This window comes from Camarhynchus parvulus, chromosome 7, assembly GCF_901933205.1.
Source record: "Camarhynchus parvulus chromosome 7, STF_HiC, whole genome shotgun sequence".
NCBI classification, from domain to species: Eukaryota; Metazoa; Chordata; class Aves; order Passeriformes; family Thraupidae; genus Camarhynchus; species Camarhynchus parvulus.
This window is the reverse complement of record NC_044577.1, coordinates 25,741,323-25,767,423: the sequence shown is the minus strand read 5'-3', so window position 1 is coordinate 25,767,423 and position 26,101 is coordinate 25,741,323. Positions and strand designations below refer to the sequence as shown.

Below are 26,101 nucleotides of genomic sequence, written 5' to 3'. Positions count from 1 at the left end.
GTTCTAAGCAAGCACCTTGTTACCATAAAGAATCGAGCAGCTACATACACATCAGCCTAAATAACATTCGCACATTACAAGACTCCATGACTTTCATTTTGACAGGTCTTGAAAAACACATTTGCACATCTCAAGCACAAGAGACAAAACAGATCCTCTAATATTACTATTAAAGCAGTATTTGGGAGAACATGAAGAGATAAAGCATGAGTTATGCAGACTTATCTTGCTTAAATGACAAGACAAGTTGATATTTCTGGGGCAGGCATGGAGGAAGTTGGTTAGTTCTGTTTAATGAGCTAAAAGAGCTACCAACAAAGTGATTGCTCCACAGCAGCTATAAGCAAGGACTTTTAAAATACATGTTCTGAACCTCTTATCAAGAAGCAAGCATCAACTGAATCATACAATAAAAGCCACAAATTTGACTATTACCACTAGGAGAGTGAAACAACCAAGACAGTTTGTTGACCTTGCTGCTCCCAAGCAATAGCAGGCAATAAGCAATGGAATCTTATCACCACTTCTTGACAGTTAGCAGAGACATGGGGCTCAAAGGTGGATGAAAAGAGAAAACCTAAAATCTGCAGGTTTTTATCAGTGGGAGAGTATTTCCAACTCAAGACAGAATGAGTTTGAGAATATAAATTGCTACGTAACCTGGCTGATAATTAGGATCAGCTCATCTCCCAAGTAAGCCATGCAAAGTTACTTGAAGTCAGGCACCCAGGGAATGAAAAGCATCAAGCACCTACATTTCTCTACTTCTGGGGCCTCCCCAGCCACTGCCTTTCACTCAAATCCCTGGACACCACTACTGCCATCCCAAATTGCTTGCTACAGCAACAGGCACAAGACACCTACTGACTGATACCAGTGTGCACTTGCACTCCCATGGGTGCTTAGTGCCTGCACAGCTGTCTTGAGAAACAGGCTCCCTCAGTGCCCCTGCTAAGAGAGGCTATTAATTCACATGAATCTGTTGTGTAATAGAAAGCAATTCATTTAATCAGTCACATGGAGCTTGAATCTAGTTAGTAGGAAATGATTGAGTTACTGTGCAATTATCCACTGCAAGGAAAGTGAACAGGTTTACAGGACAAGAACAAACTATGAACCAGATTCCCAAACCATGATGCTAGAGCTTGTTCCACTGTTTCATGTGGCTATTTCTGCTCCATTCACAGGACAATTTTGTTCCACGTGAAGCTTGGACCCCAACACTCCCTAGAGAAGCAAATAATTTTATCCAGCATTTGGTCAAACAACAGTAGGTGCAAAATCAAACAGCTGAACAAACTTTGAGTCCAAAGGAGGCATTAGATCACAGAAACTATAAACCATCCAGGATTTCAGTGTACACATCCAAATGGTCCAGGCAGTGTCCCATCATTACTGACTTGATTTGATCAAAATGCCTCAACTGCCCTTCTACGGAGATTTCCAGTACCACTGCACTGACAATTAGAGACAAGTTTGAGAGTTTTAAAGGATGGCCAAGAAAGGATATTGTCTGGTCAAATTAAGCTTTCAGTTAAGAGCTTTTGTAAAGCATTCCACCTAAATCTTTAGACTAGAAATTCCTCTGCAGTATATACATAACACTAGCAAAAATAGGTCGGTTTCACTTTCTTTCAGGCATGCAAAACAGAATCAAGTTGGTTTACTCCAAAAGAAGTGAAAATAAACAATTTACTACTAAAAGTCTAACACAGGAAACTTGTTTACAGGACTAGTCTGAAAGCTATTTTAGTCTTAAATGAAGTATTTAATAGAGGAAAGAAATGCAAATTATTTCACCATGGTAGGTTGGTATCATCTGATCATAAGCAAAAATCCAAGTAGTTAAAATTATTCTAACAAGTCTGCTATGCATGAATAAGTGCAAAGATGCTATTGTCAAGTAAGATTGAGCCGTTACTATTAAACTCTCTACAACAAAAATTTTCAGCCTTCAAGCAAGACCCACAAGTCTGGTTCCGATCCTATTCTCACTTTAATTGGGGGGTAGGAGGTGGAGGGTCGGGGCATGTAGTGTTTAAGACATTAAGAAAAAAAGACAGCTTTTCTTGAAAATTATGTACCTCTGAGGACGAGGACAGGCATCTCCCTGGCCCTCAGAAGAGAAACAAGGATCTTGGAACCAGAGAAGTAATGTTAGAATAGTTAAAAAAAAAACAAACCCCAAAACTACTCAGGCTGCAGACTTCAGCTTTGACAATGGCAAGGCTGCTCCTTGTGCAGGTGCAGTGTCCTTGTTCCCTTCCACCATGAAAACAGCCAGGCACAGTCAAGGCTAAGTCTCCTGCTCTCAAAACAGAATCGATTCAACAGGGCTCCAGCAGAATGACCGAGTTAGGCCTCCACCAGCTGTTCAGGAAACATGACTGGGCTGCTTTGTCTCACCTGCCTCCCTGCCCTTCTGCAGGTAAGGTCACACTCAGGCACCACCCTTCCTTCCTACAAGATCTACACTGGTAAGGCTGCGGGGAGGATAAAGACGGGCAGAGAGAGATAAAACAGCACTCCCCAGGAACTTCTGGCTCAGCTGAGACCACCAGCATCCCAAGCCCTCTGTTTATCTCCCGCAGACGAAACGTTATCACTTATCCGACGGCACCAAGAGCAGGCAGGGCAGCCTGCACTAACGCTCAAGGCCAGCTCCTCCTCGCCCTCTCCCTCCCCCACGTCTCACTTGTGGACAGGAGCCACGGCGGACCCCGGTTCCAGCTCAGCCCAGCGCCACCGGGAGCCGCAGGAGCGGCCGAATCCACCAGCGGGGCCTCTCGCCTCCCACTGCGGCTCCCGCGCAGGCCCGGCGGACACCGGCTGCCCCCGCTCTGCCCTCGCCCAGCCCCGGTGCCCTCCCAGGGCCGAAGAACCCCCGGGCAGAAGCCGCGGGGCTCCCCTCGCCCGACACACCCGGGAGAGAGGGGCTGCCCCGCACGGCCGCTGACACCTTCCCTCCCTCTCCGCAGAGCGCGGACACAGCGGGGCTCAGCCACATCCCCAGGCTGCGGCCAGGACACGGCGACTCCCGCCTGCCTTCACCGAGGGCGCGGGGCCGGGACAGCTGAGGCCCCAACCGGCCCGAGGCTGGGGTGGGGGATACCGAGGCCGCCGCTCGCTCTCACCTGGGGGCTAAGGCCCGGCTCGGCACGGCGGCTCCAGCCCGGCTCCCGTCTCGGCTGTGCCCCCCGGCCCCGCTGCTCCCGCTGCCGCCGCGCCCCGGCTCTCATGCAGGGGGCAGCGCCGCCGCCCGAGCGACCCCGCCGCGCACTTCCGCCCTTGCCGGCGCCGCTCCCGCCGGGCCCGGCTCCCCGCGAGAGCGCGCCCGCCCGCTGGTCACGTGGCGTTCCTGAACCAATCAGGTTTGGGGCGGGGCTGGCGGGGGCCGTGAGGGGCGGGCCCCGCCGTGTGAGGGGCCGGTGCTGCCCGACCCGCGGTCGCCTCCGTCTGTGCCCCCCGAGCTCTGTGCCGAGCTGCGCAGGCTCGGTTTGACCCAAAGGAGTCACGATCATTTAGGTTGGAAAATACCTTTGAGATCATCGAGTCCAATCTATGACTAAACACCACTATGTCAATTAAACCATGGCACTGAGTACCACGTCCAGCCCTTCCTTAAACACCTCCAGAGACGGTGAGTTCACCACCTCCCTGGGCCGCCCATTCCAATGTTAAATCACCCTTTCTGTGAAGCATTTCCTCCTGATGTCCCCCAAACCTCACCTGGTGCACCTGAGGCTGTGTCCTCCTCATGCTGTCCCTGGTTGTCTGGGAGAAGAGCCCGACCCCTACACAGCTACAGCTTCCTACCAGGGAGTTGAAGAAAGCGAGAAGGTTCCCCTTGAGCCTCCTTTTCTCCAGGCTAAACACCCCCAGCTCCCTTAGCCGCTCCTCACAGGACCTGTGCTCCAGACCACTTCGTTGCCCTTCTCTGGATTTACTCCAGCACCTCAATGCCCTCCCTGAACGGGACACAGGGTTTGAGGTGTGGCCTCACCAGAGTTGAGCGCAGGGGTAAGAGAAGAAGTTAGGAAGGGCTCTGTCTTAAATACATCACGTATTTTAGTGCAAAGTCTACCAATAGATGCAGAAATTAAGTCTGAAGTCAGAATGCAAAGGAATGGAAGTGTCCCTGACTTGGCTCATATGGGTGTGCTGAGTGCTTTATTAAACCATTGAGCTGCAATACTGTCACGTGTGTGCCGCACAGAGCAGTTTCCACTGCTCAGGAAAACAAAGTAATGGCTATTGCTGTATATACTGTGATTATTTCAATTTTTTATCAGTTCTCACATCCAAATTCTCTCTGGCCATCTCAGTGTTACTAATCACACAGTCAGGTGTGTATCTTGCCAGCTACAAAAGAAAAGATACCTTTTCTCATTGCTTTAATTTGCTTAATTTTTCTAGGCTTCAATGTTGACCTATTAGAATTCCACTCACTAAATTTAAAAGTGAATATGTTGGGTAAAATTATTCCTTCTGGCAAAATATGCTTTTCATGATAACACCCACTTTGGGAAACAATGGAAATTATGATAACCACTGATCTCTGAGGGGTTCAGCTCCTCTGGACAGAATATGTTAAGTAACTGTGGTATCCCCTGCTTTCACACTGGGCTTCTATGTGTTCTCCTGCAGAAGAGAAAGGGAAAGAATTAATTACGTTCTAGCTCTATCCACTGATGGCTGGGTGAAATTGCATTTCAAGTTGGAGAGCATAAAAAAGGCCTGTCACTTAAAATAAATGCAAAAAAAATTCATCCTTAAAAAAGTGATAGGTGAAACAATGGCCTATTGCCAAAGCTAAATACCATGGAGGAGGAATTTGAAAGGGATTTAGTAAAATCTCTAATTTCAGAGTCAGGAAAAAAATGCTAGGAATTGGAAAAAAGGAGTTGCAGAGGCAGAAAAAAAAAAGTAGTGTGGCTCTGAGAAACAGCTGAGTACTTCAGGACTGCATAAAAAAGAAGTATCTTCTGAATTTTTCCTCTTTTCAATGAAACAACATTTTCTATGTTGTTTGTAAGTCAACAGGATTTACATCATTCTTACATCATCATCAGTTTGTCTTCCTAAGTCAAACTGCAAACCACCAGATTTTAGTTAACTCCTTGTGAGGAAAAGTGAAATCATGAAATTAAGGTATTATGAAAGGTCCTGATCACAGCAATTACTTCTGTCTATTACTTCTTACTTCTGTCTATTTCCTTCTGCCTTTTAGATTGTACAGAACTGCACCAATATTCATCCTGCACTAGAAGCTGGCACATTGAGAGCTATTTGCCATTTGCTACCATCCACGCAATGAAAGAATAAACAGAGAAAAAAATACTGCCAAATGTGAAGGAATCCTGTTTTAGAGCTAACACTTAAATTAGCCAATTCGTGGTATTTCTAGGATTAAACAGGAATGGTTTTTAATATAGATTCTGGACATTTGTATCTGGTCCTAAAAGCACATGAACAAACCCAAGAAGATCCAAGCAAAAATTCATTAGCACTGTTTACTATTTATCCTGTAACTGTGTCTCCATGGACATCTTTCATGCCATGTGGGCATTGTGGTGGATTCATTGCTCTGATGTAACAATTCACTGAAGGCAAACATTTTGAGCAGATTGTACCTATGATTAAAAACTGCCAAGAACCTGGGAAGCTGAGTCTTTTCAAACTGAATGCAGTACAATTCTCCTGCACATACCATAATGCTGACACTTCCACTTTCCCCGTGCAAAAAAGAGGGTTAAGAAAGTAACCACATCTATCCTGCTTCTGAAAATTGTTTAGGGGAAACCTACTTCTTTGTAGTAATCCACTCATGACAAAGAACATTTGTGTGATGCCACATTTTGAATTATTATGCATGTTGCCTGGTATAATCTCCATGGTTACAGATATATTTCTTGCTTCAGCACTTTATAAAGAAAAATTCTATAGAACAATTTAGGGGAGAAAAATCCTTTTCATTGTCATTTATATTGCATTTATTTTATTCTATTTGCTTTCACTTTCTAAACAAGTAGAATTTCAGTAGAGATGGAAAAATTTGTCTCTTTGTTGCTTTATCCTGCCATAACATCTTTTAAACTGCAGATTCCTGGAGATGGGGACAGTATTTTTATGCATATATTTAGTTTCTAATCCACTAAGAATGTAAGAGGGCAGTGCGTGTCACTGCCAGAGCCATAAACAAGAGTAAGTGTGGTGGGATGACTGAACAGTAAATATTTTTTCTTTGCAAAGATTAGGGCTCGTGCTTCCCTTCTGAGCAGTTCTAAATAGAAATTAGATGAAGTTAGTTCCAGAAACTGGTGATGGGAAAAATGTAAATCCCAGATATTTAGCTCTTTTCCTACACCATTTGCACACCTGGTTATTCTTTGATAGTATTCCTAGGGGAACCAGAGGAATGCTTGGGGAACAGAAACACACCCCCTCACTGCATTATCTAGAACGCTGTGATGTCCCATTTGTTCCCAAAATACACAGCTTTTTGCATGTGCAGAGTTCAGCTGCCAAACTTAGTCTAGGCTCAGATAACTTGTAAGAAGAGGTACATGTACATAGTGTGCCCTCAAAGAGAGTCTGTTCTATATTAAAAATAAAGTAGTCAAAGATGATTTTCTATTTGGGCATGGATAGCCTAACAAGAAGTACATTTTACAGATTATTTGTATACTTAAAGAGAATGCAGCTGACCTCACCATGATTTATGAACTTCAGCATTCAAAAACCATAAAGCAATAAACTAAAATATATCTGAAACAAGCAATGAAATATGACTCTGGTTTTGGTCTTGTTTGAGATTATGGTGTTTTGACTGTACCATTCACTTTATTTTTGTTACAAACAGCCGGAAGTCACCACACTAAAATAAAGTTCACTGTCAAATAACCTTTCCATTTCAGATACAGCTGGGATTTGTCAGGATCATATCACAAGGTCATTTTTAAGGAGATTCTCACTGACATTTTGTGAGGTAAGGGATTTCACATTCCAGTTTTACAAGTGTTACACTTCTGATCGTCATGATTATCAACACCATGACAGATTTAGGGCCTGATCTTGGAACTTTTACAGAAGGAGCTAAGTTTATTGTAAATAACTTGATAGCCAAGAATCAAAAGAAAATAAAGGGTCTACAAAGAGTTAGAAGAGGTTGTTCCATGGCCCAAAGCCAAGATCAGTTACACATATATAATTTTTGGCATGCCATTTTTTAAAATGCAGCTAAGATTGTGGTATTTTCATAGCAGTTTGTTTAAAGTACTGGACTACTTTATCATAAGCAAAAACCCAGCAACATTCACCTTACCTTTCTGCAGATTAAGCATATTAATTAGTTCCATACTGGACATAGCCATGAGATTTTTTTTTCCCCTTTGTTGCACCTGTATGATAAATAGTCAAAAATCATTACTTTTTTCACTCTTTATACTTAGTTCTTTTCGTCTTTCAAATAGTACCTGATTTTGCAGCTGTTTTTTGTAGATCATGTTTCCAAACTGCCAGTCACTCTCCTTCCCCTTTGCACTCCCTCCAGCTGGCTGATGTTTCCTAAAGTGTACTTCTGAAGCAGATACATTAAGTGAAGCTTTAGCTGTTAAATGTAAAGTAGAAAGTGTGCCTTAGTGTCTCACAGATCACACTGAAACCAGTTTGGTAAAAACATGAACTATTACAAAAATTGATAAGGCAAGAGATTTTTTTTAGAATAATAAGCAGCTAACAGAGTTGAGGATTTACCTCCCTGAGTTGAACAGTGCTACCTTGTTGAACAGCTGCTGTTGGAAGGTAGTGTGAGCATACTTGAAAAAAATTCATGCTAACAGATCTTGTTCCCCTTATTTTTAAATCAAAATTTCCAGATTAAAATATTGACAAATATATTACATTAATAATGAAATTTACTGGCTTTTATAGCAGCCAGCATTCTAGCAGTGTGGGAGCAATACTTCTGAAAGAAAAATAATTTTCAACTAAAATTATATTACTTTTTAACTACTTACTTCTGTCTACAATCTCTATTTAAGTTGATGTAACTTAGAATGAGGTTAAAATGTCTTTCTGAAAATTAAACCAGATAATTAAACCAAACTTTCTATTGTAAAAATATTCTGACCCTGAAATCATTCTGATTATGAAAGCCCTTAATTTTTAGTCTACTATCTTTATTACTCTAAGTGCAGTTTTCCCTATTCCATGTTTAATCACAACATCTTTTGCAAATATTTGGAAGCTTTGATGCCCCTTCACTGTTTAAGTGGCAATAGGATTTTTTTTTCTAAAGCATCTCACAACTTAGCAGAGAGATCCTGGCAACTGAATTTTGTAACACAGTTTTTTATTATGACACTATTTTACCTATTCAAGAATGGCACTCCTTCTAGAATAAACTCTGACACGACTTGGCTAAAAACGATCAGACTTTTCTTGCACCTACAACATAACTTTGCACTATTGTGCTGGGAAATGTCTAATTAAAAAAGGTCTAAATGGGAACTTGAATGGAAAATCTCTTCTGGAATTTCTGTTTGAAGTGGTTTGGATGGTGAAACAACTGGCTACAAATTTTATCTACAAAAATTCCTCTTCAGCTGCACTTTGCTACAGATACTACTCCCTAAATTTACATCATATAACACTTCACAGTTTGTTCATTCCTATATTTAAATACAGAGATGAAAGCCTTAAAAAAGTGGGTAAACTGGGTAGTAATCCTGTAGGAACTTATTCCACCAGTGAAGTTTTTGAGGAAGTTTGTGTGCCTATGAATACATTAATGTAAGTATTGTATTACTATAGCATTACATTGTCCTCAACTAGAGAGCTTGTTCAGCACGTTATACAGTCATATGATAATACTGCTGCATGTGAGAAATTTTCACTACTGACCTGAGTGTTCCTGTTTTAGTTTATACAGCATTCTTTTCTAGAAAAGACATGTTACTTGTGGTTGATAAGTCTACAGTCCACAAAGTCTACTAATACAGTCTACAAAGAGCCCCTCCTTTTTTCAGTGTTAAATTGATAAGAGTACAATGTGCTTTACATGAGAGGATTAAGGAAAGCAATTTCAAAATAAGCATGCATTGTATCCTGTAACATTTGGGTTTCGAATTGTTTTTTATCTTTACAGTGAACAGGAACACACACTTAGGATCTGTCAGGAGAGTCCGAGATTAACATTTTAGAAAAAACTATTTGCTAGAAGCTAATTATATCATTAGTAGCAAATTGTGATTCAATATATTAATAGGTTTATTCAATATTCAATCTGCTAACTCATTAAAAAATACATTGTAAATCTAAAAAAAAAACCCACCACTACATTCTGTCTTCTGATACAACTTACAGTAAATCTATTCCTTTGGAAAAACTTGGGAGGAGGTGTGCTGGTTTGTGGGGTCCTCAGTCCACAAAAGTAATGTACTTTGGCAAAAAAAAATAAGTACAGTACACTCTCAGTTCACAACCATGGCATAAGCTTCTCTTCAGTCCTCAAGTTTTGTTATTTCATTTGATTTATTTCTGGACTACTATAAAAAAAATAAAACAGGAGCACTGCAGGCTCCTGTTTTATTTTTTTTTATAGCATTCCAGATAAAGGAAGGCTAAAAAAATTGCTGAGAGCCAGGAAGTTCTGAGTTGAGACTTCTGATACTGTGGATAATGTGAACAAGCAAAGGGGAAGTATAAGGAGGGAGGAACCTGTGAGGGGAGAAAGAGATGCATATCTATGTGGGTATATATACATTCTAATTTAGAAGTTGAAGCTGTTGTGATTTTGCACAACTAAAACAGTGTTTAAGGGACAGAAATACTGTTTGTGCCCAAAATTCATTGAAGCTACACTGGATTTGTAGCACAAGAGAACTGCATTTTGCAGTCACAAGCAAATCCACCCACTCTTCTACCTAGGCTAATCTCCTCAAAATAAATAACTGAAATCCCAAATTCATTCCATATTTGCAGCCTAAAAGGAGCTGTTTACTGGGAAACAGTGAATATTTGCTTTAATTTAGTCTGCCTTTCCCCTTCCATTGCAGGACTGTGTTTTAAGACCTTGCAAGTTGTGTTACAGATCTGCCTAGAGCCGAATGACCAAAGAATGGCTTCTTCAAACATTTTTTGATAACTGCAGTTTATTGAATAGTGCCATATCTTGGCTTTCTCAAATCTTGTTTTCTTGTTTTGACATTTTAATAGATGAGAGCAGAATCTGTGTATATCATTTACTGCAAATCTGCACCTGTACTACTGCTGAATCAGTGTGTCTGTAATGCAAATGCTGAGCAAATTAATGCAAAAAGTTCCATCTATTCAGAATGAAAACCTAAAATTTATAGTAAAAAATAAACTTATGTCTGCATCTTCTAAAAGTCCTTGAGAACTATGATTGCCTTTAATCATACAAAATCATACCTTTGTGTAACTTTGAGATCTTTAGTAAGAAGCTTTATACAACCTTTCAGAGAACAATAAATCAAACTCTGACTTTTCAAAATTGATTCACTGCACTCAGGCATGAGTTTTATCTTAAAGCTGGATTTCTTGAAGGGCAACAACAGACCTTTAGTCTATTTTTCCTGATCATATTTTCAGTAGTAGAAAATTAATTGGTTTGATCTGGCTCACATAACTACAGTTATTCCCTTTCTAACTCTTGCCATTTTTTAGGCTTTCCATTTTCTATGCAATAGTTCACTAACATTTAAAATGGAATGATAACCAGGTCATAAGATGTACAAAGCCTGCTTTTCCCTTAATTCCTGTCTGTGAAAACACCTGCAAAATGCTAAATGTCAATTGATAGAGATTTAATCACTAGAGAAATGGTCACATAATGTGGAGAGGTGGCCCATAATCTTATTTTTCCATTATGTGGAAGCAGTGCACAATGCATTAAAATTAATGTAGAATCTTCCTTCAGTTCTTTCAAAAAAAAAAAAAAAAAAAGCAGTCCTTCATACTCTTTGGAAAGCAAAAGTGCCTTGGATTTGGCCATTGTGGCTGCAGATATCCATCACGTCAGATGCAAAATGCAACAGTCATGTCACGTCCATGCCAGATTCAGCTTGAAGTAGTTCTGCCTTTTCAGTTTCCTTTCACATTGCCTAAGCAATGTGACCACCTGCTGAATCCCTCTCTTTAGGATGTAAAGGATCCTTTGTCTGGATCAGCTGGGCTTCTTTGACTTCCTAGCTCAGAAACAGTTTCCTTGTGGCTTTTCTTATACCTCTCCAAGGGTTTTCTTGGGATAACTTGGGAAACTTTCAATTCAGGAAAAGATGGTAAAACTCAATTCCTTTTCCACTTAGCTGATTTGCACTTTCTTGCTTTGTTGTATATCAATGGAGATAGGTCTAAGCTACCATTTCTAAATACAGTCTGAATCATGGAAGAAAGAGTTGCAGCACTATTCTGCTTGCAGTTAAAATTTCCTTAAACTTCAGGACTCATCTTTACAATGAGTAATAATACTAATACTAATACTTTATTAAGTTGAGCTCATCTTTACAATTCTTATAATTTCTTGCCCAGAGAGAGCTGTGATTTTACAAGTTTTTAGTTTCACTAAGCCATAGCTAGCTTTTCTGCCATTAAGGTTCCACGTATCTTATGGAAGTTTCATTTCTTAGTTCTTGTCATGCAAACACAGCAATTAAAAAGTAGAAGCAGGCAAAGATTTCAGCACGGAAAAAAAATCAAAACTTCTGATGGAGAACTATTTTGCAAATAGAAGTAAAAGATTCACTTAGCTTTTACCTGCGTTAGAAGAATTGATTACTGGCATTAAAAGTTAGGAATCATTATAATATGATTCCAGAGAGCATTAGGAGACCTCAGATCCAGGAGTCTATTCCAGTTAAAAGCAAATGAGATTTATTCAACAGCTTGATGACAGTGTGGGAAATACTCTATCTCATCCCCAGAATTTCCAGCTTGATTTAAAGCTGTCCTCATGAGGTGACTCCCCACACAAGATCCTTATGACATGAAGTTTAACTGTTGGCTTTTGACATAGCTGTTGCATGACACAGGTGAACTACCTGATAATTATCGTGTCTGCTTCTCAGGAATGGGTATAAATCAAAAATAATCTTTCCTGTCAGTTCCCAAAAGCCGTAAATGTAAAAACAAGGTGTGATTGCCATGATTTGTCCTTGGTTGCTGCATCTACAGAATCAATTTCACCTTCTCTCTTCTAAAATAAAAGCCCTTTTAATACAAGGGCTGCCCTCCTACCATGTCACTTGTTACAAAAGCAGCTGTCATAAAGGAGGATACTGCCTGATTTTACAGATCAAGGTCACAAATCAACAGTGAAAAAGGCTGTAAAATTTATTTCTCTAAAAAATGGTTTCCATCTCCCTCAAGCTAAATATAAGTTTCTTTTAATTACAGAAGAAATAAGACTTTTTGTGCTTTTCCAGTCACCTTAAGAAGGACCATGCTCACCTATCTCTTTAGAGACTTCTTTCAATATATAGCCATAATTAAGAGGAAGACCAGCCTTTAAAGCTGATCAATAAAAATCTGTCATCTTTTTAAGATATACATTCCTTCTCCATCTAGCAAATTTCAAAAAAGTGTCACAGGTTTGGATTGTGGAGAGACTCTAAAGTTGCTGCTAGAAGAGGTGTGAAAGCATGCTAGTCCAGATTACAAAGTGCTGAGCAGCAGACAGAGCTATGATACATTAGAAGGCACCACACTTGTGGCTACTCCTGATCCTATTTTAGATCCACACCACAGAGCTATTTCCTATTTGTATTTTGGTCCATGTGCATTTTTAGTTCTCTGAGAAGCATGCTTTGTGTTCGAGCAGGACATTTTGAGTCTGTTTTTATTCTTATTGACTAATATTAATTCTAACTCCATTTCTGTGAATTCCAAACTTTTGACTATTCATTTTTCAGGAGAATGCCAAAGGCTCATTGCTCCAGGACATAACTCATTTGTATTCTCAACTCACTAAAGTAGACTTTTCCAGCCTGCTGGAGACACAGCTCCAGTTATTTGGGTAGCCAGAGCTTTCATTCACACCCTAAGTTTTGAGTGAACATTTTTCTCATATACTCCTGATGTTTTCCAAATCTACAAAACCAGTCTGCTGGCAGCCTTGTTTTCGTTATATAAAAAAATGTTTTAGTTCCAGCTCTTACTCTGTTCCATGTACAACCATTTCATTCTAATTCTGCCAAAACTTTGCCACTCTTGTTCTAGTTCCTGTTAATAAAATGCAGTGTTTCCTGGTCTGCATCCTGTTAGTGCTGACACAGTCTCCTCATATCCAGTGTGGGTTCATCCCACCAAGGACAGGAAATGTTCTGCTTTGCTGATTCCAATTCAACCAGAAATAATGTGGACAAAGAAACTTTTAAGAGGGATAGTTTAGGTAAGAACACGACAGTTGAGACTGTAACAGTCAAACTCAAAGGGACAAAATATCACAACTGGCTTGAAAGTCCTTGATAAATGGTGAGAGTAATAGTAATGAAACATAGTCTGAGATTTTAGATATATTCACCTAATATCACCTTTCTTCTTCTTCTGTTTTTCCTAAGGTTTTTGTTTTGTTTTGGTTTTTTTTGTGATAGCTTTCTTTTTTAAGTGTATTCTAGTCTGTATAACTTGTTACTTACAATGGTTTGACACATACCAATTTAAATTTATATTATTTAAAAAATGTTTCAAAGTATTTTTGGAATTCAATGTTGCTAATAATAACTTCATGTGGAATCACCTTATGAGGTTGGCAGCTTTAAATCTGCCATTTAAGCTGCCATTTGTGACCAATTGTCTAAAAAGACAACCAAATCCACTTCTAAACAGTTAAAACAATAAACTGTGTGATTGACTGTGATGGGTTCTTGAAACATTAATATTACAAAAATGTCTGTGGAACTGGCAATTGCTAGACAAGAAGTGAAGGACTCTTAGGGCACAAGAGGCTGAACTCTAAGGACTCACCTCGGCTTAGGGGACATGGAAGTTCTTTGTATAAAGACAAACCATTGTTATTCAAACTCTGCTACTTAGTCACATTAAATATATTTCAATTTCACAAATTATCAAGTGGCCTGCAGGAACTGTGCTGCTGAAAGAATGAAAGTTCTCCACTGAGAATTTGAATGGGACATGGTATAAATATTTAAGCCAAGGCACAGCACTAAAAGGGGAAAACTGACCAAGTGTGCTTGTTAAAGCTTGATAAAGGGAGATGAAACAAAGGCAGGTAAGCCCTCAGGTTCTTCATTTCACAGCACTCTTGAGCAAATTAGAAAGTCACAGTGTAGGAGAGTAAAGTTTAATAGGTACTTTGCACAGCCACATCCAAAATTGTGGCTTCTTTTTCCTAACCAAATTTGAATATCCTTCTGCTTCAACAAGGATGGGTAAGGGATTTGCTGTGTTAGTAGGGCCTCTTTAGCTGATTTAGCATGACTAGGCAGGATGCTGTCCTTCCTCTGAGATTGCTAATGAGTGTCAGGAAGTATTGCCTTCCTTCCTGGCTCCAAGCTTGCTACCTCTACAACATCCTATGCCTCTTCTGGCAGGGCTTCCTTGCCAGAGTACAGAGCACATATCCACATGCTGCTAAAAAATAGAGGGTGCAGACATTTCTGGTGGATGCAATAATCTTATTTCTTTTTTCTTCTCTGTTGTATAAAGAACTGTCATGTCTTATCTAGTAGTGAGTATTTTGGTTGTGAAGGACCAATCTTTATTATGATAAACTTTATTATGATAATTATTATAGCAATGTAAAATTTTGGACATATAGATTAATTACAATTTTGGAAAGCAATAGTTTTGCCATCTTTGGGTTTGAAATATGCTGTATCAACTGATTTGGGTACGTTCAATATACCTACAAAAATTTGAGTATGTTCAAAATACCTACATTTGTAGTTATTTTCTTTCAATTCTAGCTGTCACAATTACATGTTTCACCTCTGTAATAATGGATTTTCCCAGTGATGACTCAGAGGAAATAGTCTTTCCAAGCAATTTTTCACAGAGTAAATCATAGAAGTTTTCACTGAAAAAAATGCTACTGCTCTGCTAGAGCAGGAATTTAATGCAACTCCAAATAAATACTAGCCTAAATATGTGACCAAATGTAATCTCATGAAGTTGTGACCTCACTAGAATAGTTTGGGAACCCTTTTACATTGTTACATAGCAGATGTGCACTTCTGAGCTATATTAGCAGCCTGTAACACAAGGCAGCACAGACTCAGCTTGTCCTGCTGACTAAGCCTTATTTAATTTAATGTCTGCATAGTCTGAGATACTGGGAATGAATCTATTAGCTGCAGTATTACTGGCCTCCTCTCCCCTTCAGTCTCTCTGTTTCAAGAGTTATGACCATATTCCATTCCAGTGACTTTAGCACCAAATCTGGATATACACTGAGATGGCAGAGTAGAATTTGACAGCTATTCAAGATGGAGCTAATTTGTATGGTAAAATTACTTCTTGTTTCCTTCTCGATCTTCACTATTAGCTCAGCTGGTCAGAGTATGGTGCTAAAAACAACAAGATCATGGATTTGATCTCCATATGGGCCATTCACTTAAAAGTTGGACTCAGTGATCCTTATGGGTCCCTTCCAACTCAGAATATTCAGTGATTCTGTGATTACAGAAAGTTACAGACATAAATGATGCCTTAAAAGGCATAAATGATGCTTAAATACAAATGCCCCTTCCTTGTGGAGATTATAATCAACAATAAGTAATAAAAACACAATATAAAGAACTACTGCCAGGAGGCAATAGATTCTTTCCAGAGACTATGCTTTCCTATGGGACATGCATGCACTTAGTCATTCTTACTCTACAATCAGTCCAGATTAAGTCCTGTGTTTCTTTTAAAGATGTAAATAGCAACGCCTAGTGGATTAGCATAGAAACACCTTATGGAAGAAATGAATCTTAGGAAGGATTTGAATGAAGATAGATTTGAATGCAAGTTCTTCCAGAAATCTTATCAGAAAAGATTTTACATTCAGAGAAGAATAGTTGCTGCCTTTTCATCACAGTTACTTTCTGAAAAACAAGCATTGAAGAGAGATAAGGAAACTTTCTTGTAGACTATTCCTATTATCAAATAGCAACTTTGCTCCACCCTTCCCTTGGATTTGGCTTCTTACAGAGTGCCTGGAGCTGCTGTTTTGTTCCAAAATTACCTTCAGAAAAATCCCCTGCCATTATCAGACATGCTAACAAAAGAAAGAAGTGTATACCACTTCCAAAGAGGAAAAACATAATTAATTGCCATTGATCAAAATCTGTAGAGGTACCCTGCTAGCTTGACTGAGACAACAATCAATAGCAGCTCAGGACTGTGATTTCATACCTCCTGCCATTCACACTGTCATACTTGGACAGTGAATCAGGCTTGAGGGGAAGGCTGGGTGGAGCAACAGGCTGCAGGGGAAAATTACTGTCCCTTGCTCCCTACTCTGTGTCCCATCCCTCCTCCCCACCCCCCAACAAGCAGCAAATGAGAACAGCACTGGTGGAGAGGTGCTGCTGTTCTTACCTGCTCAGCAAAGAGATAAGGCAGCAGGCTGTCTAGGAGTGTTTCTTGTGTATGTCCAAGCACTCAAAATCATTCAGACAAAAGCACAGCAACAACTTCTCTCTATTAGGGTGCTCTCCTTGCCCACATTTCCTTCTCTTTAGGATGAGGCAGCAGCTCATCCTGAGAATAGTCCTCACTCCTTTCCTTCTCTTTGGGAGGAGGCAGCAGCTTGCTAGCTGGAATTTCCATAGAAGAGGTGTTTCAAATTACAGAAGATCCTGCAGACCAGACTGGGCCAGAGGGCTGCATCTTGAACCATGCTGGTCAAGAATCTCCAAAATTCATCTGTGTTAGCCTGACTGCATCCACTGACTGTGCTCAGTGTTAAGAGCTTTTGGAGATCACTGTTTATATCTGGAGATAAAGACTCTTATTCCATCCTCAGTTTTTGTGCAAACCTTCTCTTTGCAAGAGGACACTGCTCACAGCAGGGCTACACAACCCTATCAGGACAATCTCAGACACTGGGCAACATTACAAAGGAAATTGTCATCACCCAAGAAATTGACACACAGTTTGTGGCTTTTGGAGTCATCAGTCCTTACTAGAAACAAACAGAGACCAGTATGAACAGGCTAAAGAATTATATTGAACTCATAATTCTGACAGCTGTAGCCAGTTTGTTTTTTCCTTGGTTACCTCACTTGTTGTCACAACACTTCATTCTGGAACAGAAACCCAGTGGATAAAGCATGGGATCAGTAAATTAGTAAGCACGGGATCAGTAAATTAGTAATCTAACTGCACCCTTGGCACTAGTCCTTATGTACTGTAACAATGTGGAGATTTTTGCACAGTATTATGAAGGAAAGAGTTGTGTCACAGTGCTGAGGTGGAAAAAGTACTGTTTATGATTCCTATTGATACTGTGTTGCTGCAGCATAGTTTTAGTAAGAATAATGATGCAAGATAAATGTTTCTTTCAGCTGGAATATACCTTGTTTGTTAGACTACAGGAGTAGAAGGAATTTCCAACATTCAAGCTCATAAGATGCCTTTTAAGTGAAAACAGAGACTTGGCTGACTGAGACGAAGACGAAGGACTGAAGAAGTTTGGCATTTAGATCACAGTAGTAGCAAAACCAGATGACAAAGCAGAGCTTTAAAAGCCTCTCAGACGGAAAGATTTCGGATGGAAAGGAAGTGAGAGGAATGCAGGGTGTCTCTTATTAAGGGGAGGAGAGCAAACAATGATACTATTGTGGCAGCAGAGCTGATGAAGGTCAGAGACAATAATCTCTGATTTGCATTCTTTCAAAACACATACAAAGTTGGTGATTTTTTAGTGTAAGATTAGGGACATTGTGGCCAGGGAGTTTTATGTGCTTGTATGATTGTAATCTACAATGCTTTAGTTTTTCAAGCAAAAATCAGTGCCTTCAGCAATTTCATGCAAAGAATATCTGCTTTGCATTAGACTTGCCATAAGCCTTCTGAAGAATTAGCTATAATCCTTAAGATCTGCACTTTACAGAAAGCTCTGGGAAGGCTCTGGTATCTGGAAAAGTCACTGGAGGACATGGAACAAGCAATGAGGCTGTCAGGTCTAACTCCATCCAAGAGATACTAAACAGAATATTTTCACTTTAAATACATGCTTTTCTGACCACCTATTGAAGAACTGTGCAAGACACAAGAGACAAGTGTCTGAAGGGCATGGGATCATAGCTGGATCTTGTGAAATTAATAAGGGGTAGTTCTACAGGGGGATCCATGTTAAATTTCTTTTACAGAAATAGCTTATACATATCTATCTCCTAGGAAACAGTATTTATCTACATTAACATTCTTTATCTAGTACTAGATATATAGAATATGCCTAGGTTCATTGCAGTTTAGATTTCCCTTCTTTAGCATTCCTACAGCTTGCCAGAATGTCTGCTTCTGCAGAAACAAAGGTTAATTAAACACATCCGCCCATTAGATCAAGGAGTGAACATTATTACAATCTGGCCCCGAGCTACCTTCTTCAGCTGTCAGCACTGAAAGACACTTGGAACTACAAATTAGTCCTCAAGCAAAACTAGTTTCAGCAGAAACCACCTGTTTTATTGAACAGAGAAGGTCTTCCCCATATTTACAGTTTCGGCTTTTACTCATCTCGCTGTTCCTAGTTCCAGCAAGAAACATTCTAGGGGTATTTTGCAAGTTGTGTGATGATCCAAGGTTCTTGGACCTTTATGGTGCCATGTTAACACATAATAAGGAATGTTTGAAAAAAATCTTCCTTGTCTGCATTGCTAACGCCATATTTTATAATTAATAGAGTTTAAGGTAACTCATATTGGATTTTTTTTTTAACTTGAATGCCTAGTTTTGCCCCTTTCACTGTGCTTTGGCCAGTAGAAGAGCTTGGGAAATAAACTGGCCAACTCCCTCATTATGCATTTCTTTTCACTTTCTTTTCCCTTCCATTTTCTGGCTCTCATGTATAAGCACCATATTACCACAAATGCTTTCTCAATCCTGTGAATCAAATCTAAAGAATTACACATTAACTATATGAACTCTTCAGAGCAGCACTGTGGCTGTACCTCGGTTTCCCTCTTCCCATCACGGGGAATGAAGTCTAGCAGCATATACCTTTCACAAACATGTACTGTTACCATGCCTATAATCCCCACTACTTGAAGAACTGACATTCTTAAAATGTTTTCTTTCTGTGCTGAATCAACAGAACAGGGCTGCAACAGACCTGCCAGGGAGCAGTGACCAATAATCCGATTACTTAAGGTAGGCAGGACAACGAGGTCTTCTCTGAAAGTAGGATCTTAAATAATGTTAATTATGTAAAAAAACACAGTATCTACTTAATCATAGAAGCTGGCTTGTATCTATTCTCTTCAATAATAGATGAAGCAAGTATAACTCTTTGCATCCAAAATTCAAGGCCCATATTTTGTCAGAACTCCTCTCAAATGTGATAATGTATTATGTATCCCCCATTCTGATTCAGATTATCCACAAGTAATTTCTGCTTTTCTCACACTGACTCATTCTTCATACTTATTAGCTGAATTGTTAATGAAAATGAATCTCTACCCATGAACTGAATGTTCACGTATTAATTTTCTACTGGCTTGGTTAGTTTTGGTCAGACACACAGACCAGATTCTTTCCCCTATTCCCAGTCAGGAAGAGAACACCTGGGCATTTTATTTTGAATCCTGTTTTTTTTAAGTATTGCCTAATGTTTGATTAAAGTTTTCAACTTCTCAAACACTATTACCATTTCACTTAATGGGTTAATAATAGGAACTACAGAAAAAAGGAGACATAAAGGAAGAGCTAGCAAAAAAATCAGTTATTTGCACTGCTTTTTGGGGTTTTGTTTCAAAGTCTCTAAAAGTCACAAAACTGTCTTCTTTGCCCAATTTGTACTGAACAACTCCTCCCTGCTTTTCAAAAACCCTTTGAAAGGCAGCATCTCTGTCCCTGATAGTGGTACACAGGCACAGCGCTGTCTTTCAAATGGCTCATCACTTGGCTTCAGGATATTTGCTGAAATCTCCGAGAAAAACCTCTTACTCTCTAGCAAAAACAGAAAGCAAAGCTGGGGTGGTACTCTGATGGATCTTGGACAGCTGATCACTGATTACACAGCCCAAGTGGCAAAGTGCAAAATATGCTCATAGTTAACATTTTAAGAAGAAGATAAACCCCAAAGGAAAACTACATGGTAAACTAGAAGTATTGGCCCCAAAGAGGAAACAGAATGTCCTTCTTGGAACATCTTTCCTTAGCATCTTACGTGAAACATTCTGTCTAGCCTGTAATTCAGTAGGCAAGATGTGACAATCTTCTTTACAAGTACAACGCGTTAAATTACTTTAGAATTGTTTCTATAAATATAGCATGCCAATGCTTAGTGACTGATTCTGCCACCTAGGAGCTTTATTTGCATTCAGAAATGAAGCAGTTGAATTTTTAAGGTATTTTGTTGTTAAATTTCAATTAAGCTGTAAGGCTGCCTACATCACAATGTAAATTTGTTACATGTGGCAAAAGTCTTTACAAAAATCTTGGAGCTGACCACATCCTTTGCTGCTTGTCTCACCCACACTAAAAATATTGTATGATACAAAGTATTCTATAAGGCTGTGTAACAGACAGCTATGTCTGTACTCAGGTTTAATAGGGAGCAAGCCACAGTAATATCATTCCCTCATTCCTCTTTCCTGAGCCTCTTTAAGTCTTATGCCTATGTACATATCTTCTGGGCCATTTATTCTATCCTATGCAGAAGAGCACTATTAAACAGGTAACATGGCAAGGATTGGAAAAATTTATATATGTCCTATCAGCATAAACAAATCTGTGGACCATGCTCAGGAAAGCTCTAAAACTGCGGGAGCATTTCATTAGTCTGAACATGGGTACTGTTTGTTTAAACAGGTCTGCAAGGATGGCATCTCTTTCTCTACCAGTTTATTCAGAGATGACCCAGCATGTAGTTCAGTACTGCACTTCTAAGCACATATTTAACATGCTGTTGCTCTTCTGTGCTTCAGGATACATTTTCATTTAGTCATGACAGCATAACCAGCAGTCTATCTTTTGCGCTCTGTGGGCCAATAAGTTCAGCGTGCTCCATTAATTAAAGCTATGGCTATTATTGAGTGGAACAGCCCTATACTCACGAAAGTATGAAAAAAAGTTATATTGACTGAAGGAGATTGCTCTGAGTTTTAAGTGCATTTTTAAAGTGCTTTCCTTTTTTTTTTTTTTTTTTTTTTTTTTTTTTTTTGTGGAGATCTGCTAGATTATATTTTTGAAGTTCAGGATCACTGTAAACAAAACATATTGAGCTAATAACCTGAAGCAACATCTGAACAAGAAAGACAAAAAGGTCCTAAGCAAGGAAAACTTTTGTAAATATTTGTAGTCACTGGTTAGGTGATTAAAACATTAAGCAAAATTTAGAACAATTATTTTAATAGACTAAGGAGTTTATTCAACTTTAGAGTTGAATCTACTTTGATGATTAAAATACAGGGAAAAGAACCAGAAGACAAAGTCTATTTTCAGCATTAGCACTGACTCACTGTGTGATATTAAGTAAGTCACTTAATTTACTGCCTCACTCTGTCTCACCTGTAAAATGAAGGAGCCTGCCTCAGAAGTGCTGTGTGGGATTACTTAATTAAACATTTGCTATGCACCTAACATTTCTTGAATGCAAGGTGCTGGAAAATTTATTTTTGAAGATGTATAAAAACAGGATGCAAGAGGAGAATCAGATAGTTTCTGTAAAGGAAAATACACATCTCTTTCATTTGATTCATTCTTTTCTTTGGATTCCTAAAGCATGACAACAAAATTAACTCCTGGACCTGTTAGTCAGCAACACAAGTGAGCTAATTGGTGAGATCAATATTGGCAGCACCCTGGGCTGCTGTGATCACACACTGGTGGAGTTTGCAGTCCCCAGGGATATGAGTTAGGTGAAGAGTAAAGTCAGGCCCCGGAATTCTAGTAAAGCAAAAAAAAAAATTTCCAGCTCTTCAAGGAGTTAGCTAAAGGAGCCCCCAATAAACCATCCTCAGAGAAAAAGGAGCAAAACAGAGCTGGCAGACCTAGACATTTTCCATAGAGTGCAAGAGCTCTTAATACCCAGACGTAAGAAATCAGGCAAGGACAGGGAGGAGATTTGAGATATTCAGCATGGCTTCATCTAGGGCAAGTGGCCAACCTAGTGGCCTGACTACATCACATATTCTAGAATTCTAAAACTGTGAGTCAAGCCCTTGAAATAAGTTTATAAGTTGAAAAAAAAATCATTGTCACAAACTAGACAGACTAAACTATAAGTAGGAATAAAAATATATCATTATTCTTCAGTAGATCACACAATCAAAATACTAAGTTGAGTTTTTTCTATGATGTATAAGCAAGTTTATATCCAATGGAAGTGAATGGCAGTGATTTAAATCCAGAGAAAGGAAATAAATGTTTTTTCTAAAATGGAATTTTTACTCAACTCATGGCCACACAACTTTGTCAGAACCAAGAACTCAGTGAATTCAAGAAACAAACATTTCTATGGAAACATGAACATCCACTGTGATATTCTATTAAATGAAAGAGTTACAAATCTGTCATGTTGCACTGTACAAAACAATTATTAACCAGTAGACATGTAAAAGTACTAATTGGAAGGCATGTAAAAACATCATCTGTGAAGCCTATTTGACAGCTGATCTCTCTGGACTGAGCTGGATCAGGTCACTGTGGGAGGCAGAAGCCTGGAGGAGGTGTTCTAATGGTCACCTCTGGTACAGCAATCTCCATGCTAACGAGGCTGAGCAGCACACAGCACATCTTTAGCCTCCTGCTACTCTTATCATAGCTGTGTTATAGAAAACGTCAGGTTTGATCTATCATAAAACTAACGAAATCAGCAATTTTTTAACCAAAGAGGAGTTATTACCTCACAGTGCAGTTTAGCAGACAACAAAAAGCAATGCTTTTTACTAACACTGTGCTGTGACCCCATGAAGGAGCTCATCAAAACCACAGTAAGCAAAGTAAAAACACAAAGTAATGTCATCAATGACATATGCAGAGGTTATGTGTTTCCTGTATAATTGCTCACATCACCAAGGACTTTTTTTGAAGACAGTTATTGTTATCTTAAGCATTCACAGAAATTTCACTGCTGCTTTCTGTTGGTTTCATCTAATCCTAGATCGAGGCCTTTATGTAAAATATGGTCATAAGTCTTTTACAACCTTGGAATGAAGTTAGTGCTTGGTATTCTAGGAGGACAACAGGACACGGGAAAATTTAGACGCTCTATCCTTTTAAAAGCTACTTTCTAGGTTAATAAAGAAGTTCTACAAGTTCATTTGGTAGATATAAATGCATGTCATTTATTTACTTTCATTGTAACAGTTTTTACACTGTGATCATATTACCATACTCACACATATATTAAATAGAATAATAAATCATGACCATAAATTTATTATTTAGCACGTCAGAGACATCTAGACAAAACCTTAGGCTCTCCACCCATGGTAGCAGAGCCTTTAGCTCTGCATTTCAGCGCTACAGACCAAGATGGAAAAATGCAGCAGTAACACCACCACAGGTTATAGTTATACTAAAAAGAGTCAATGACTCACTGTGAATGTGTACTTGGCCTGCATGCTTTAGGGATGAGTGAAGATTACTGAAGACAAGTCTTTCTTTTATTCTTCTTTTATTTTGCTTATTACTAGCTAGTACTACTACATTCCTTATACAAAACCAGATTAAGAATAAACAAGAGGTGCTTGTCATCCAGCATTAATACAGTACCATGTGCTTGGGCACAGCTACTTGTACATACATTTTAGCAGCTGTTTTTTTCCTGTCTGCCTGTCCATCCACAGTAAATAGGTATTGTTGCCTGGCATAATACAGGTAGCTTTTCTACACCTAGCCCACACCTTTAATCCAATCGCTGCACCCTGAGAGCCTCCCATGTCACTGCTGTTCCTTTTCTCACTCCAGCTGGGCCAGGGAACTCCCTTCTCCACTTCAGTATCAAATACTGACAGCAAGTTTTGCTTTTACTTTTGTGTCCCAATCCATGCAGAAATGTAAGCACACAGAGCAGTGATTGCTCTCTGATGCAACTTTACAAGCTGGATAAATTGGTTGCTTTCTCAGCTGATACTCACCGTGCTTAAAGGATCCTTTGTCCTAGAGCACCAGTTTCTTAAGGAGTATGACTCGGGCAGGCAGGAGGTGGCAGAAGGAGCTGCACTTCAGTTTTATAGGCCAATCCTCATGATGACTGTAGCTGGACTCCTCCTAGTGCCTCAGAAAGTTACAAGAAAAGGGAAGGGCTCAGGATATGATATCATGCACTCATTCTAAAAACAAGGAAACTGTTGTAGATAATTTAAAAAGTAACAGCTTAAAAATCCTGAATGGCCAATAAGAGAAAATTACTTTTTTAATTCATCTCCTACCTTTTCCAGGGAAACATTTCAATAAATAAAAACTACAAAGTTAGAAAACTATGTTTTCATCCTTAGCAGGACTAGCCTAGGAGACCTATTACAACTGAGCCACCTCAGAGCAATTCTTGCTGCTGCCTCTGTCAGAACGCAAGCTTTGAGCTTGTTGCCAGCTCTGTTGAGGCAAATATACCCAGGCCCAACACAGCTGGGTCTGCAGCCACAGCTGGGTCTCCGTAAGCAACAGGGACCCACGTGTATCCACTCCTTGCCAGTATCCTGACTTGTTCATTGCCTTTCTCAGTAAAATTAAAATCTTCTACAGCATCTAAGTGATTCAGGAATCCAATTAATATTTTCTAAAGCAATGTAAGCAAACAGGATTTTAATTCTTATGAAAAGTCAGTGTGATTTTCTGCAGATTTTCCAGGTTAAGTTTTACTCCTTAGATACTTTTCTAATTGCAAGTCTGCTTCAGAAATTGTTTGCAGGGATATATTACTATAAATGTATTTACCAGGTCATTGTCTACAGCTTTTGAAAAAGAAATTAATAAACATTTGAAGCAAAGCAGATGTTCTAACTCAGCACAGTTGTTCTTTACCTGGATTTAGTTTTTCTGTTTTTACTTCAGTTTAGCTTTTTCTGGTTTTACTTCAGATCCGAAGCAGCATTTGCATGCCTGGAAGCTTCTTTGTCCTTTCCAGCTTTATCAATTCGTCTACCAAGCCACTCATTTTTCTTTCAAGTTGTCAGGATAATTTTGTTTCTATTCTAATCCCATAAAACACACTCATAGGAAAATTTAGCCCAGATTTCAAGCAAGCAACATTTTAATGCTGTGTTAGGAATTGCTACTTTCTCTGTTATGGTGGTCATTGTGCTTGCCTTTCAAATTTCTTCTTTTTGTATTAAAAATTTCCAGTGATTTTTGTTCACGCAACTCATCCCAGATTCAACACTAAGGCCACTCATGAGTGATATTATAGTTTATCATAATTTTCATAAATGTATTGGCTTTTAGTTTAATGGCTGGGATTTGGAGGACCCCAAATTATCATATTAAATCAATTTAGGGAGCAGGCATTCTGTGTTTCAGTATTTGTCAGTACTCTTCTACTGAGCTGTACAACAGGGTGTTGCTCTTGCAGCTCTATTGTTAAAGAAGAAATATTTTGCTGCCAGATTTCTTGTTCTATTTGTACCTTTTGTTAGTGGACTTTCAATTTCAGGAACTTGTTCTATTTAAGAGGATAAGGGAAGAACAATACTTTATAATATATTATTTATTAAACAGATGCTGGTATTATCAATGCTCGTTTATCCGGTGGTGATGCATCTCCCAAATAAACCAGCAGCAGTAGTAAAATAAACCAGAGCACAGAACCATTTTCTTCATAAAGATTCTGGGGACTTTTTAACTACTTGTACTCTGGAATGAAGGATCTGAGGGCAATGACTACTCAAATTGTTATGAGTTGGAAGACTGTGATTTAAGATTGCTAATACACTAATTTTTGTAGAATTTAGGAAGTCCTTCTAAA

The 26,101-nt window shown here is 39.2% G+C and overlaps 1 protein-coding gene across 2 annotated transcripts in view; it reads right to left on the bottom strand.

Moving 5' to 3' along the window:
- Positions 1-24,375, bottom strand: part of RALB (RAS like proto-oncogene B) — a 47,541-nt gene extending 23,166 nt beyond the window's left edge. The window contains exon 1 of one of the 2 annotated variants that reach the window (XM_030952368.1): positions 24,276-24,375. The gene's annotated coding sequence lies outside the window, so the exon portion shown is untranslated. Of the gene's footprint in view, positions 1-3,134; positions 3,303-24,275 lie in introns of those variants that run through there. The other variant, XM_030952367.1, reaches the window with a different exon arrangement.
- Positions 24,376-26,101: the final 1,726 nt, after the last annotated feature.